A 10,376-nucleotide genomic window follows, 5' to 3' on the forward strand; every position below is an offset into this window, starting at 1 on the left:
AAGAATTCCGCGACGATAAAGAAATCCGCGAAGAATAATGCCGCGACGAAACAGAAATCCGCGACGAAAGATGCCGCGACGGTATATCAATCCGCGCCGGTATATCAATCCGCGACGAAGAATCCCGCGCCGGTATATCAATCCGCGACGGAGAATTCCGCGACGAAGAATAGTTCCGCGACGACAGATTCCGCGACGACAAAGAGATCCGCGACGAAGAATCCCGCGCCGGTATATCAATCCGCGACGGAGAATCCCGCGACGATCGAAAACAAATTCGTTTCAGCTGTCAATATCAACCCCGGTACCCCCACAGCCTGCGTTAAAATAGCAGCGCCGCAATTCCAACGCGAATGCGAACTACTGATTGACACCGGTTCAGAAATCAATTTAGTAAAGCCGTCCTGTCTCAAATCAGACGTAAAAATTAATAGAAGCAAACGTATAGCGATACATGGCTTCGGTGACGCCATGGAAGAATCCGCCGGAACAATATCAGTTCAGATATGCGAAAATCCTACGACGTTTCACGTCGTCTCGAACGGCATTCCAGATAACATAGACGGAATGCTTGGCGCTCCCTTCTTCCGCGAAGGAGCGACTATAGACTTTGCGAGAGAAAGAATTACGCGTAACAACGTCGACATACCGTTTCACACGACGCGCGAATACCAGATCGAGGCCAGAACGATCGCTTGTATCGCGGTTAATTGCTACGGCTCAGACGTAGGTTATATTAAGCGTAAGGAAGTAAGCAAGGACGTATACCTTGGCGATTGCATGGTAACTAATAGGAACGGAAAGGCAATCCTGCGGTGCGTAAATGCATCGACCGACGTGGCGAACTTCTCCCTCCCTCCGTTAGAGGTAGAAGAGATCGAGGAAAATCCTTTCGCGGCCTATTGCAAGTCGAACTCCAGTGTCCGCCCTGAGTTCCCAATTATTCCAGGCAGCAGCCCTGAGGTCTTATTCATCCCAGGCAGTAGCCCTGAGGCCTTATTCAACCCAGGCAGTAGCCCTGAGGTCCTTTCTATGTCCAGCCAACGCGCTGATTTAAAATCCAGCCCTCGCTCCGGAACGTCTCCATTGTCTTATCCTTGCACTGAAAGAAAAGAAAGAATTAACAATTACTCTTGCATAATACAAAGTCGAAAGTTCGAATCTCAAGGCGAAGGAAATACAATCCGTAACGGAAATGCAAAGAATCGCGAAACTAAATATACGTTCCGATACGATAAGCTCGTCGCAAACAAAACTCGATCACTTCTACTTGTTAGAAAAGATATCGTAACAAAACCCCCTGCGTCAACCGTCAGGAAGAAACCCGATCACCCCCGAGTAGGAAACCCAAAACCCTGCCCCCACTCGCAGATAAAAATCGTCAGCAAAATACCCCCACCAAAGGATCCCAAGAAGCTTAATCAAGAATACCCACACAACGACACTCAGTCCACATACAACGACAAGCCGAGCAACATGTATCCACTACCACAAGCAGCGATTATCCTGACCTTCGCAACAAATGCAGCAGCCCTCGTCGGATTCGATTGCGGAGGCCCCACGCTAAACGTTTCTACATTTTCTATTATTGATACTCCAAGCTGCAAAGATGATGAAGCCAAACCTGTAGAAAAACAAGAGCGAATTCAATTACTACAATTAGCTGAGTTCACTGAAACTCATGTTCTCCAATGCCATATAGAAATAGATAGAACTATATATTACTGCGGTATGCACTCACACGTATCAGTAGTTACCAACGGTCGACAGGAATACCTCTTGTCCACCACCAGAGAAGCATGCTCAAGCCTGCAATCCACAGGCATAATGTACATTACGCCATCCGCTCAAATCGCAGGAATCCAGCCTAATTCCACGACCTCGCGTAGCCTCACCTTGGCAGGAGAGATAAAGAACGATGGTCGATGTGCAGGAACCACGTACAGCGATCCCTTCGATACTTGGACCGGCGTAGTAGTCCAGGCCATTGTTAGAATAACCATTAAAGATTATATGGCACCAATAAAATTCTCGACGGGTCAGATCCGTCTGCAATCCGGACAAACATGTCCGCTAGAAAAAGGAACGTGCCTCGACACGCAGGATGGATTCACGTTCTGGGAAACAATACCGACAGATTATTGCAAATTCAGCAACTACGACGTCCTCTACGAAGGACCAGCAACAAAGGTCTCAACGAAAGAAAAATCCTCAATGACATTGTACACAGTATCATCGCAAGATGCAATGTTCGCCCTGACGGAAACAGGCAGAACAACGATATGCGGCTATACCATCGTCAAAACAGAGCATCCCAAGCTGTTCATCCTAGAAACCAGCCTCTCTGGAACATTCAAGGAAAGAACACGAACCATGGTGAATAACCTGGATATCTTCACATACGTAAATAGCAAATTTGTATACGTAGAAAAACACCTTCGAAATCAATTGTCGCAGCTATACAAAGACGTCATCCGACAGAAGTGTGAATTGGAAATCCAGATTCTACAGAACGCCCTCACACAGCTCCATTCAGCTCCAGAAGAAGTCGCTACGGCCATAATGAAGGAACCCGGTTTCATTGCAGTACCAGCCGGAGAAGTAGTACACATAATTAAATGTGTCCCAGTAAACGTTCAAGTCAGGAAGACGGAAGACTGTTTCCACGAGCTTCCCATCACATATAAAAATTCCTCCAAGTTCCTAAAACCGAGAGACCATATTATATCAAGCACAGGAACACAAAAACCTTGCAATGAATTGATACCACCATTCTACAGACTGCATGGAGTATGGTATCGACTAACACCCTCATTGGTAGAAACAGTAGCACCATCGCTATTACAGCCACTATCCACGCCAGCATGGAAATACGTGGATCCTAAAAATCTCGCTACAGGAGGAATTTATTCACAGGACGACCTCGACAACCTGCAAGAACACATTATGTTTCCCGTTGATAAAGTAGCAGTAATCAACTCAATTGCACAGGGCGCATCAGGCCGCCAATTTGCAAGCGATAGCGTAAATATGTTCAACTTACTTAACGAACACTCGCTAGAGCAAATCGCTGAATCTACCGCTAACAAACTCTGGTCCGGACTCACCACATTCGGATCAATTAGCGCCGCTTTAATAGGAATATACGTCATCCTAAAAATAATAAAAACTATTATAAATACTATAATGAATGGAATGGCACTACACTCTATATATGGCTGGAGTCTTCACCTCATCGTAGCAGTATGGGGATCGCTCACCAGATTCTTCATTTTCCTGAAACGCAGAGACGAGAGCTACACATACGCCGTCAGATACAGGAGATCCACGGATGAAGAAAGTGCAAGTGAGCCCAAACCCCAAGCCCTCCCAAAAACCCAAGAAGAGGAAGCCCAAGCCCACCCTAACCCAACCCTAAAAAGACAATCAAGCGTAGCGCACCCCTTACCCCGAGCACGCGACGACGACGACAACGTCTCGATCCACCCTGTTTTTCGCCGCCTTAACCCGGAAATTTCCCTCCGAGAAATTTCCTCCCTAAGGGGGGAGGTGTGACGTTCGCCGTTCCACGTCTCCGTTTGAACTAGAAAATAAGAATATATTAATAATAATTCAATACATATTATATACTAGCATAAGTAATAAGAATACAGACCGTACCATATGCTATAACGCACGTCTTCGATACCCAGCGTCCGACCTGGAAAATAAGATAATAATTAAATAACAATTAATAAATATGTTACTATCATATAACAATAGTCCTACCGACCATACAGTTGTAACGTTCACCGTTCCACGTCTATAGAACGTACATCTCCGATACCCAGCATCCGACCTGGAAGATAAAATAATAATTAAATAATAATTAATAAATGTTACATTATAACGATCGACTGTACCATACAAGTCCTACCGACTACACAGTCCTATCGGCTGCATTATATAGAGCACGCATGCGAATATCGTCAACATTTAGAATGTTATAAACAATTTATACACGTTCCGTAATAAACGTTAGAAGCGTTACGTACAGAAGTCCTACTGACTATACCATATAACATGCGACTCAGAATACCGTTAATAATCAGCATAGAATATTATTAACAATTTATAACAAACGTTCTGTAACAATTATTAAAAGCGCAAAGGACACACACCTACAGTCCTACCGACCGTACTATACAGCATACACGTTCGAGTACCGTTAACATTCAGCGCAGAATGTCATAAACAATTTGTAATAATTATTGAAAGCAAAGTTCTAGATAACAATCCTACTGACCGTAATAATTATTAAACGTACAAGCACCAGGCACAGTCCTGCCGACCATATTATACAGCGTACGCATCTCAATACCGCAAAATGTTATAAACAATTATAATAAATGTTCAGTAACAATTGTCAAAGCATAGCTAATAAGTACACAACCATTGTAACGCAAACACGTAGAACATAAGCACACTGACACGCAGCGAACATATTAATATTAAGAAGAATAATATTGTCAAGTAATTATTAAGAACAAATGTTTAATACGTACGCCTATGGTCGCGTTAAATGAAAAGCAATGTACGCCGTTGGTTATAATTCCGAGATTGCAGCGTCAGCGATAACGCACGTTCGCAGAAAAAGATAAGCTAGAACAAAGAGACTGCTGACACAGCAGTCAAGATAAAAGGTATATAAGCTAAGCCAGTGCAGCGAACACCGGCTTGTGTGCAGTTGACTTTCGGCATTCAATCAGTTCACTTCGTTCAGTCTCAGTCTACTACTCGAACAGTACGGTCGCGTCCGCGGAGCAGTCAGTGCAAGTCTTTACCATATCGTCTCAGTCTCAATTATCGTCCCTTCACTGACTAGCTCGGACATCCTTTATATTATTCATACTGAATCCGCTTCAGTTCTTTTGTATTTATCCTACGAATATCCAAGTTAGTTATTAGCATATTGTAATCATCCATATTATTTCAAATATATTATTCATTATATTATCCTGTTAAACTCAGTGTCTTATATTATACATACCTTCCATCACTGGTGAACAGTTGAACATAGTAACAGTGTCTTTGCAATTATTATTGACATCTGTGCAGAAGTGAGGACTGGATCCGCACCCACAGACTTTAGTATTTGCAAACGAACGGCGTAGGTAGTGTGCTTGTACTTCCTTCATGACACTTGTGTAGAAGTGAGGACTGGATCCGCACCGACAAGCGATTGATACGATTTACAAGTTACCAGAGAGTTAGTTAACGTGTCCTCGTACGCCTTCTTGACATCTGTGTAGAAGTGAGGACTGGATCCGCACCGACAGACGATAGAACTAGCCTACGAGCAGAAACCAGATATAAGTGAAACAGTTAGAATTATTTTGCAAAGTATACCAGTATTCCTCCCGCCTTCCTCATCGCTCCTTACATGCGTCGAACACGCCGGGCAGGCCGAAAACACCAGCTAGCGAAACTAGTCTGGGCCGCGCGTCAAACATCTGCAACACGACAGCAGTTATTAGGCACATTCGAGTGCACGTGCAGCACCGTAAACGTCGCGCCGAGAATCGAACCGCGTACGGAAGAAATCACCAACCACGCGGGTGATTTCCGCGAGTTAAATCCTGCCAACCGAGAGGAAGTCGACGCTTACCTTGAACGAGTGTTCGAGACAGCCAACAGGTCCTTCCAGTTCGGTGTCATCCCACAGAGGCCCGCCGATTCTCGCTGCAGAATAATCCAGGATCAATTCCTGCCCGCCGCCGATCGTCTTTTGTTTCGCATCGAGAGACCAGACGACATCCCGTGGAGACTCGAGCCCGTCTCCTTCGTCCCCTCGTTGCCGAACGTCGATGACATTTGTATCGATGATCCACGATACTTCCGGTACTGTCAGCTGCGGAGATTGCTGCTAAACTACTATTACTAAGGAAGCAGAGCGGTGAGCGTTAATTATAAGTACGCGATACCTGTCAGATCGTGTTCCCGCGTTATTGAGCCGCTAGCGAACCGTGTAAACCGCGAGTGCAAGTGATCGTTTCTTCCGAGTCCAAGATCAGATTCGGGCGTACGTACCGTTTGGATCAAAGGCCGTCATATTAAAGTTACTTTCCGGATTAAGCGAGGACGGATCGTGCCGATATTTATTTTTTTTCGTCGATCCACGCCCGGGACGTGACATTCGATCATTTTCGTTCGTTTTCATGCAAATTAAGCGTTTCGCGTAGAGAATCGCTGATTCTGCGATATTCTAGTCCAAATTGTCACGTCGGGCACCGACGTGTTGACGATGACGTCATCCGTCATCATTAGGTTAAGCATAGACTAAGTTAGTAATAAGATTCAATACATACATATATATATATATACATACATAATAAATCCATAATTCATACCATTATCTATTTTATAATCTATATTTTATATCACTACATTTTTTCTATTCATTTTAATATTATAATGTCATTATATATGTATATACTCTGTAAATAATTCTAAGTCCGTTATTTCGCCTCACGACGCGTGGAAGCGCCCGGCAGTACGTCATCGCGTGCTAGCGAGCCCCACTGCCGCGCCAGGCAACGTCACGCGCCCCACCATCACGCCACGCGCCCCACCATCGCGCTGGCAGCGCCGTCCGCCCCACCACTCGGGCGCTGAGCGAAGGAGGTCCGTGCAGCACCGGAGAGATTCACTCTCGTTCTCGCCTCAGTCGCGCTAACACTCGACTATTCCGAACCCTTCTATATCGAGCGATTTCTTAGTATTACTTACATCTTATTCTATATCATATTATATATATATTCAGTCGTACGCGTATTCTTAGTTTATTTGTATTTTGTAATTGTCTTTGAAATATTAAATCATCGTCACCATTAAACTCAGTGTTGTTTATTGTCGTTCCGGTGCTACGTGCAGTGAAGTGTCTCGCGACGAAATTGTTAATATCATTATAAACTCCCTACTTGCGTGTCTGAGCCCACCAGGCAGTCTCGGCGCAAGCACGGGGTTTCCGCGAGATAGATCCGAATCTTTCCTTGGCGTGTGTCTGAGCCCACCAGGCAGTCTCGGCACGCCGACGGGAGATTTCTCGAATGATAGTAAATTGAATCGTTATCTCGTGATTGATCTACAATAGCCTTCATGCCGCGTCGTGCCGGACGAAAATACCAGTTGAAGCGTTTGGCGCACGAATATCAAACGGACGTGACCTCGTACAGATTTAGTCCGTATCTCGGCGTGTGTTCGATTCCTCGCGTCATCCGCGAAACCGCGTTCTCCGCGAAAGTGACAATCGTGTCCGGGTCACCACCGAAGCCTCAGCAGCCACAACGAAAGGAAGCAGTGGACCACACCTGGATGGCAGTGCCTGTAGCAGAGCAGCCGTATAAACTTATTCCGCTGATCCTTCCGCCGATCGTACACGACATCGCTCGCATTCCCGTCCACGACCCGAGGAGGCAACTATACGCGAGAGCCAGCGTCAACAATAACAAGGCAACGAGGCAGCGAAGGTAAGTGCCCAAGTAAATAAAACATCGCGAAATCCCGAGCCAGAACGCGGACGTACGCGCCGGTTGGGCCAAAAGGTTAGGAAATAACGTCTTGTTCCACGGTAGAGTTCGCGTCAGTTTTTAAAAACGCGAAAAGGACCCGCGGGACGTAACAAAATCGTGATTTCTGCTACAATTCGGTGGTTTTTGATCATTTTCGTTCGTTTTCATGCAAATTAAGCGTTTCGCGTAGAGAATCGCTGATTCTGCGATATTCTAGTCGAAATCGTGATTTCTGCTACATTTCGGTGGTTTTCGATCATTTTCGTTCGTTTTCATGCAAATTAAGCGTTTCGCGTAGAGAATCGCTGATTCTGCGATATTCTAGTCGAAATCGTGATTTCTGCTACAATTCGGTGGTTTTCGATCATTTTCGTTCGTTTTCATGCAAATTAAGCGTTTCGCGTAGAGAATCGCTGATTCTGCGATATTCTAGTCGAAATCGTGATTTCTGCTACAATTCGGTGGTTTTCGATCGTTTTCGTTCGTTTTCATGAAAATTAAGCGTTTCGCGTAGAGAATCGCTGATTCTGCGATATTCTAGTCGAAATCGTGATTTCTGCTACAATTCGGTGGTTTTCGATCATTTTCGTTCGTTTTCATGCAAATTAAGTGTTTCGCGTAGAGAATCGCTGATTCTGCGATATTCTAGTCGAAATCGTGATTTCTGCTACAATTCGGTGGTTTTCGAACATTTTCGTTCGTTTTCATGCAAATTAAGCGTTTCGCGTAGAGAATCGCTGATTCTGCGATATTCTAGTCGAAATCGTGATTTCTGCTACAATTCGGTGGTTTTCGATCATTTTCGTTCGTTTTCATGCAAATTAAGCGTTTCGCGTAGAGAATCGCTGATTCTGCGATAAACTAGTCGAAATCGTGATTTCTGCTACAATTCGGTGGTTTTCGATCATTTTCGTTCGTTTTCATGCAAATTAAGCGTTTCGCGTAGAGAATCGCTGATTCTGCGATAAACTAGTCGAAATCGTGATTTCTGCTACAATTCGGTGGTTTTCGATCATTTTCGTTCGTTTTCATGCAAATTAAGCGTTTCGCGTAGAGAATCGCTGATTCTGCGATATTCTAGTCGAAATCGTGATTTCTGCTACAATTCGGTGGTTTTCGATCATTTTCGTTCGTTTTCATGCAAATTAAGCGTTTCGCGTACAGAATCGCTGATTCTGCGATAAACTAGTCGAAATCGTGATTTCTGCTACAATTCGGTGGTTTTCGATCATTTTCGTTCGTTTTCATGCAAATTAAGCGTTTCGCGTACAGAATCGCTGATTCTGCGATAAACTAGTCGAAATCGTGATTTCTGCTACAATTCGGTGGTTTTCGATCATTTTCGTTCGTTTTCATGCAAATTAAGCGTTTCGCGTAGAGAATCGCTGATTCTGCGATAAACTTGTCGAAATCGTGATTTCTGCTACAATTCGGTGGTTTTCGATCGTTTTCGTTCGTTTTCATGCAAATTAAGCGTTTCGCGTACAGAATCGCTGATTCTGCGATAAACTAGTCGAAATCGTGATTTCTGCTACAATTCGGTGGTTTTCGATCATTTTCGTTCGTTTTCATGCAAATTAAGCGTTTCGCGTACAGAATCGCTGATTCTGCGATAAACTAGTCGAAATCGTGGTTTCTGCTACAATTCGGTGGTTTTCGATCGTTTTCGTTCGTTTTCATGCAAATTAAGCGTTTCGCGTAGAGAATCGCTGATTCTGCGATAAACTAGTCGAAATCGTGATTTCTGCTCCAATTCGGTGGTTTTCGATCGTTTTCGTTCGTTTTCATGAAAATTAAGCGTTTCGCGTAGAGAATCGCTGATTCTGCGATAAACTAGTCGAAATCGTGATGTCTGCTACAATTCGGTGGTTTTCGATCATTTTCGTTCGTTTTCATGCAAATTAAGCGTTTCGCGTACAGAATCGCTGATTCTGCGATAAACTAGTCGAAATCGTGATTTCTGCTACAATTCGGTGGTTTTCGATCATTTTCGTTCGTTTTCATGCAAATTAAGCGTTTCGCGTACAGAATCGCTGATTCTGCGATAAACTAGTCGAAATCGTGATTTCTGCTACAATTCGGTGGTTTTCGATCATTTTCGTTCGTTTTCATGCAAATTAAGCGTTTCGCGTACAGAATCGCTGATTCTGCGATAAACTAGTCGAAATCGTGATTTCTGCTACAATTCGGTGGTTTTCGATCATTTTCGTTCGTTTTCATGCAAATTAAGCGTTTCGCGTAGAGAATCGCTGATTCTGCGATAAACTAGTCGAAATCGTGATTTCTGCTACAATTCGGTGGTTTTCGATCATTTTCGTTCGTTTTCATGCAAATTAAGCGTTTCGCGTAGAGAATCGCTGATTCTGCGATAAACTAGTCGAAATCGTGGTTTCTGCTACAATTCGGTGGTTTTCGATCGTTTTCGTTCGTTTTCATGCAAATTAAGCGTTTCGCGTAGAGAATCGCTGATTCTGCGATAAACTAGTCGAAATCGTGGTTTCTGCTACAATTCGGTGGTTTTCGATCATTTTCGTTCGTTTTCATGCAAATTAAGCGTTTCGCGTAGAGAATCGCTGATTCTGCGATAAACTTGTCGAAATCGTGATTTCTGCTACAATTCGGTGGTTTTCGATCATTTTCGTTCGTTTTCATGCAAATTAAGCGTTTCGCGTAGAGAATCGCTGATTCTGCGATAAACTAGTCGAAATCGTGGTTTCTGCTACAATTCGGTGGTTTTCGATCATTTTCGTTCGTTTTCATGCAAATTAAGCGTTTCGCGTAGAGAATCGCTGATTCTGCGATAAACTAGTCGAAATCGTGGTTTCT

The sequence above is a fragment of the Halictus rubicundus genome, unplaced genomic scaffold, assembly GCF_050948215.1.
Source record: "Halictus rubicundus isolate RS-2024b unplaced genomic scaffold, iyHalRubi1_principal scaffold0601, whole genome shotgun sequence".
Lineage (NCBI taxonomy): Eukaryota > Metazoa > Arthropoda > Insecta > Hymenoptera > Halictidae > Halictus > Halictus rubicundus.